Consider the following 6446-nt stretch of genomic DNA (forward strand, 5'->3'; position numbering starts at 1 on the left):
CATGGAGACCACTGACACACACCGTTACTGTACTGCCCTTGCCATAAGTACATTCAGTGTCCTGACTGTAACCATATTGACATTCCCATCACTGTCTGGTGCCTACAAATGAATTCCTGATAACAGTTGCTGCTGCTTGCTTATTCTCAGCTCTACTTTTCATATTCAGATCTACATGACTGTCTCATTAATGCATTAACCTCAAGCTTCCTTCATAACTTGTTGGCTTTTTGCCTAGTCTGCATATCGGGACGAGATTGGGTTGGGATATCTGCACAGCGGTTGGACCGAAGGGATGGTTTCCATGCTGTACATCTCTCTGCTCTATGGCTCTATCCAAACAACCCTTCAGTATTCACTTCCCAGCGATGGTCATTCTGCAGCTACATCTCCGGAATGACAGTTCCAACATATCTGATCACTGTCATTCCATCTTCCTTATGGCGAATACAGGGAGTCATTCCTCAGGAGTGGGGGGTTGAACAGATGCATAGAGGTTAAAGAGATAGGGAGGCTTACAGGGGCTCCAGGATGTTAAGAGCTAAACAGAGTTACATCTGGTCAAGAATGTCAGTGGGACAAAGGGGTTTGGGGTTTGAAGGAATTTACAGAGATAGAGGGAGCTGGATTAGATTCTGGAGATAGGGATAGGGATGGAGATAGGAAGAGGCAGGCAGACTGAGAGGTACAGACAGGGGGCTGTTTCATCTAGGAGATTATTGTGTATACTAACAGAGATATGGAAGGTTGTCCTGACTGAAGACATTTACAGATATAAGAAGGCTTCTGGGCAATGGAGGCTACATAGATAGGAAGGCAATGGAGAATGCCAGGTTACTGGGTTGGAGACAGTTCCACAAATGGGGGGGGGGGGGGGGTTGCACAAACTGAAAGAGGTTCCTGTGGTCGGGAGGGGTATGGTGTCGGGAATGAGGGTGAAATTTAACAAGATAAAGATCAAAGAATTGGAGAAGGATAAGGAGATTACAAATTTTTCACAGCTAAGGAAGGGTTGTAGGAGCTGGAGAAGATTACAGAGGTAGGGACGGATGGAGAGGTTAAAGACAAATACATTTACATGGAGGGTGCTATTGGTGGGAGAAGCTTACAGGGATAGGCAGGGCTGTGAGGCTTTACAGGGATGAAGGAATTTAGTATCTACTGGAGAAGGTTAGGGATTAGGGTGTTAGGGACTGGAGAACCTGACAGAGACAGAGGCAGAGACACAGAGAATGATGTGGATGAGAGGAGATTCCAAACAGAGGAAGGATTATCGGGACTGGAGAATATGACAGAGATCACTAAAACAGCATAGGCCAGGATTGATGCCTGCGATCCCCTGTGCTGTCGCATTGAGGACCAGTACAGAAGAGGTGAAAGCAGGACCCTCACAAGATGATGTGAATGAAGCCTAGAATGTTGCTGTTCCTTACCCAGCTCTGTACCTATGTCCGGTCTTCCAGGTCTGAATATAGAAGTCTACTACCTCCACCCTGTGCTGTTCACTGTGAGCGATCTTAACAGCTGCAGGAATTACTGAAGGCTCCAGATTTCCCTCTCCATCTCTCTCTGGCTGACCAACTGTCTTCAATGAGGTGATGGATGAGACAGGAATTAGGAACATCCTGATGACCTGCATGCGACTGCAATAGACAGAATTGGAAATTAGACTGATGCAATGAAGATAATTCATGCAGAGTGGCACAGAGTCCAGAAGAGATCTCGAAAATCTCAGTCTCCATCCCTTGCCTGTACTGCTGCATCGCTCTGGAATGGACAATTCTGTTGACTCAGGATCTCAGACCATCTGTAAGAGGGATAAACGCTGACAGAGGCAGTAAATAGACTGACACAGCGAGGGATACCACATGGAGAGATACTGAGTGATAGCACATTATTAGACACTGTATTAACAGGGAATTGTTTGAATTTGTAACAAAGACACTGGGATAATTGTGAGGGGATTCAACCTTCCTATCTCATCATCTCTTAGGCAGTGGCTCACAGATGAGGCTGACTCTCTCCCACTCTCAGTGGGGGTGGGGGAGTCTGGAGTTGTCTGTACAGACCGATGTGGCCTTCCACAGACTCTGTTACACTTGAGGCAGAAGGACATGGAAAGGGAGTGGGTGGGGTGTTGGTGTAACAGCGCGCTCCTTGTGCTGTTGTCTCCTGGATTCCCGTTTTCCCCACAGAAAGTCTCGAGGTGCTCAACACCTTCCCAATGCTCCTTCCCCACTTCAGACGGTCTTGGCCGATTTCATTAAGAGATGAAAATAAACAGATCAATTCTGAAGTAATCAACATTTAGAAATGTTGAGGAGTGCAGTATGAAGAGGAAACATTGTCATTGTTTAATTAGAGTAGTGGAACAGGGAGAATTGAAGGTGCTGGAAATGGTGAGAGTGTTACAGAGAGGGGCAAAGGCCTGAACAATGTTACAAAGCCAGTACAAATTGCTGCAGCGAGAGCTGTTTGGAGAGGTAGTTACAGACATATGTATTTTTCATTGATTCATTCACGGCCTAAGGATGTCACTGGATGGACCAACATACATTGCCCTCCTGCGAATTGCCCAGAGGCAGCTCAGAATCAGCCATATTGCTGTGGTACTGGAGTCACATGTGAGCTAGACCAGGAAAGAATGTCAGTTATCCCTCCCTAAAGGATATACGTGAACTAGTTGATTATTAGCAGATAATCAACAATGCTTATACAGTGGCCTCACTAATGTCCTGTTCAGATACACCATGACATCCCAACTCCTACTCTCAATGCTCTGCCCAATGAAGGGTAACCCTCCCAAACGCCTGCTTCACCAGCCTGTCTACCCGTGACGCTACTTTCAAAAAACTGTGTACCTGTGTCCCTGGGTCACTGATTGACAACAGTACCCAGGGCCCGAACATTAATTGTACAAGTCCAGCTTGGTCTGCTTTACCACAATACAACATCTTGTATTTCTCCACCTGTTATTCCTAACCTCACTGGTCCAGCAGTAGTGTTGATCCCATTGTACTCTTCGATAATCCTCTTCACTGTCCACTTTATCACCAATTTCAGTCTCACTCACAAACTTGCTAACCATGCCTCCTGTACTATCATCCAAATAGTTTATATAAATGATGCACAACAGTGACCCAGCACCGAAACGCATGGCATACCATTGGTTACAGGCCTGCTGTTTGAGCGGCAACCCTCTATGAACATGCTCTGTCTCCTACAATCAATTCTGTTTTGTATCCAGTTGGTGAGCGCTCCCTGGTTATGTCTGATCTAAACTTACTAACCAGTCTGCCATGCAGAACCTTGTCAAAGGCCTTGATAAAGTTCATGTGGACATCGTGTACTGCTCTGCTTTGACGTCTCACTTGTCTACCTCCACACTCAGGTTTGAGACATGATTTCCCGTGTACAAAGCCATGCTGATGATCATTAATCTGTCCTTACCTTTCCAAATGCACGATGATCGTTTCGCTCAGAATCTCGTCCAACAACTTATCACCTTGCCATCAGTCTCACAGGTCCGTAGTAGCTGTCGATGTTACAAATATCTCTGGAAGGGGTCCTGTAATTTTCTCCCTCGCTTCTCACAAGGCGCTGGGATACATCTGACCATGTCCCAAGGTTTTACCTAACTTATTGCATTTTAAGACATCCAGCACCCCCTGTTCTCCAATGTGCACTCTTTTCAAGACATCCCTCTGTATTTTCCGAAGTTCCCGAGCTTCCATGTCTTTCACCACAGTAAATCCAAAAACAAAATATGTGTTCAGTATCTCACCCATCAGCAGTGATTCCACACAGACAGCCTAATTGACCTTTCAGGGACCCTATTCTCTCACGAGCTAAGTTTTAGCCCCTGTTGAAACTTGTCAAAATGCTTCTGAAATTTAAAAATATCCCTCTACCGCAACAAGCCTCCCCCAACTTTATCGATTCTGCATTTATGGTCTCACCAAAATATAGAATCCAACAGGTTTAAAAATATTCCCCTTTTATAAAATCATACAGCTCCCATTGTTTCTAAACATCCAGTTATCATTTGTTGTCATATCCTTTAAAACACATTCCAGCACGTTCCCAACTTACTGTCAGGCTAATACCGTTTGGTTTCAGACTGACTGCACAAAGGGTTTTGGGAATCCTTGTGTATCAATTTGAAACAGGTAGCTTACAGGATCAGCAGGTCATAGAGAAGGCAAATCAAATGTTGTCGTTTATTACAAAGGGAATGGAGTCTAAAAATAGGGAGGTCTTGCTAAAACGATGCAAAGTACAAGTCAGACCACACCTAGATTATAATGAACAATACGCGTGCCCTAAGGAAAGACATTCTTGTGTTGGAGGCAGACCAGGGAAGGTTCACTCGGCTGATTCTGGAGATGGCGGGATTTTCCAATGAGAAGAGGTGGAGCAGATTGACCTTGAACCTAATGGTGTTTTGAAGAATGGGAAAGAAATTGAATGAAACATCCAGGATTCTGAGGGGCTTTGACAGGGTGGATGCTGTGAAGTTAGAAACTAGAACAGTACAGCAGAGTAACAGGGCCTTCGGCCCACCATGGCTGTGCTGACCATTGTGCTATTCTAAACTAATCCCATCTGCCTGCACATGGGCGATATCCCTCTATTCTCTGTCTGTTCATGTTTCTGTCTACATGCCCTTCAAAACTTTGCTCTTATTTCCACCTCTCCCACCTCCTGAGCAGCTTCCACCCTCTCGGTAAAGACAACTGGTCTCATTCATCTCACTTAAACCTTCTCACCCTCACCTTAAACCGATGCGCCCTAGTATTTGATATTTCTACATTGGAAGGAGGATTCAAACTATCCACACTATTCACGCCTTTCCTAATGCTATATACCTGTACCCGGTCACCCCTCAGTCTCCGATACTCACGCAAAACAATCCAACTGTGTCCAACCTCCATACAGTAAACACATTCTCATCCAGGCAACATTCTGCCAACCCTCTGTTGCACGCTCCCCAAAGCCTCCACATGCTTCCTGTGGCGTGTCAACGAGAATGACACGCAATCTTGCAAACACGGCTGATTGAAGTTTCATTCAGTCACAACATGACATGCAAACGTCTGTACTCAATACTGTGACCAATGAAGGGAAACCTACCATACTCCTCCTTTACCACCACATCCTACTGTGTTGTTATTTTGAGGGAGCTATGGATTTGCTTCCAATGTCTCTCTGTTTATCAATGTTTCCAACTTGTCAATTAGTGTACTTCTCTCTTCCATTTCGCTTCATAAATGCATCACTTCACACCTGTCCCGATGAAATTCAATTTGCCACATCTCTGCCCAGCGTTCCAGCTGATCAACATACTGCTGCAACCTTTAACACTCTTCCTCACTATCCACAATTCCCCTAACTATCCCTAATCATTACATGCCTTTTCAAATGTCGTCTGCAAAATTACCACTCAAACTGCTGACCTTTTCATCTGAATCACAGATATAAATTACACACAGACATCGCAGCACTGATCCTTGTGAAACAGCATTGGCCACAGATGTCCAATCAGAAATTGACCACTCCACATACCTCTGTCAACTATCACCAAGAAAATATTGCAACCAACTTAACAACAAGCATGGATTGTGATTTGATCTTCCAGATCCCCCTTGCTATTTGGAAGCTGTCCATTCAAAATGACTCTATATTTTGATTCCAAGATTAAATTGGCTGTCTCACGAATGCACTGACTGCATCCTTTCTTCACAACAAAACGGCACCTTGTTTGGTTTTTTGCTGATCCTGCCTAAATCCCTAAACAACCCCTCAATAATCACATTGCTGTCATGATCATTGTGCAGCCACCCCCCCCCCCCCCCCCCCCCACAATAACAGTTCGATCATATCTGTTCTCTGCATTTAATGCTGTCTTTCCATCTGCCTTGTTGCAAATGCATGGCGCATGTCACCGAGTGAGGGCCTTTGAGGAATGGTGAGAGGTCACAGAGTGGGAGAGAAGTTTGGGGGCAAAACAATGTTGCAGGGTTAAACATAGTTATAGTTGCTACAGAATATTCGCAGGAGAAAACATTTTATTGTTTGGAGGAAGTTAGAGAGATAAGGCGTCTTTGATTAGACTTCAGAGGTAGGGATGTGTGTAGGGTTGTGGATTGTTACATGGTCTATGTTGATCAGGGCGTAGAAACATTCACAGGATTCCAGGATGTCGTACATTTAACAACAGTTGTGGGATCTGGAGAATATCACAGCGATAGGGAGGATGGTATGGACTGGAGAATATTACAGGGAAAGGGAGGGTGGTATGGACTGTAGAATGTTGCAAACACATGGAAGATGATATAGACAGGATAATGTTGCACGGATAGGGAGGAATTTGTAGACTGGATAAAGTTAGAAGGAGAGATGATTTTATGCACTGGAAGGTATGTCAGAGAGTGAGTGGTGTGCAT

The sequence above is a fragment of the Chiloscyllium punctatum genome, chromosome 29 (assembly GCF_047496795.1).
Source record: "Chiloscyllium punctatum isolate Juve2018m chromosome 29, sChiPun1.3, whole genome shotgun sequence".
Taxonomy (NCBI): domain Eukaryota; kingdom Metazoa; phylum Chordata; class Chondrichthyes; order Orectolobiformes; family Hemiscylliidae; genus Chiloscyllium; species Chiloscyllium punctatum.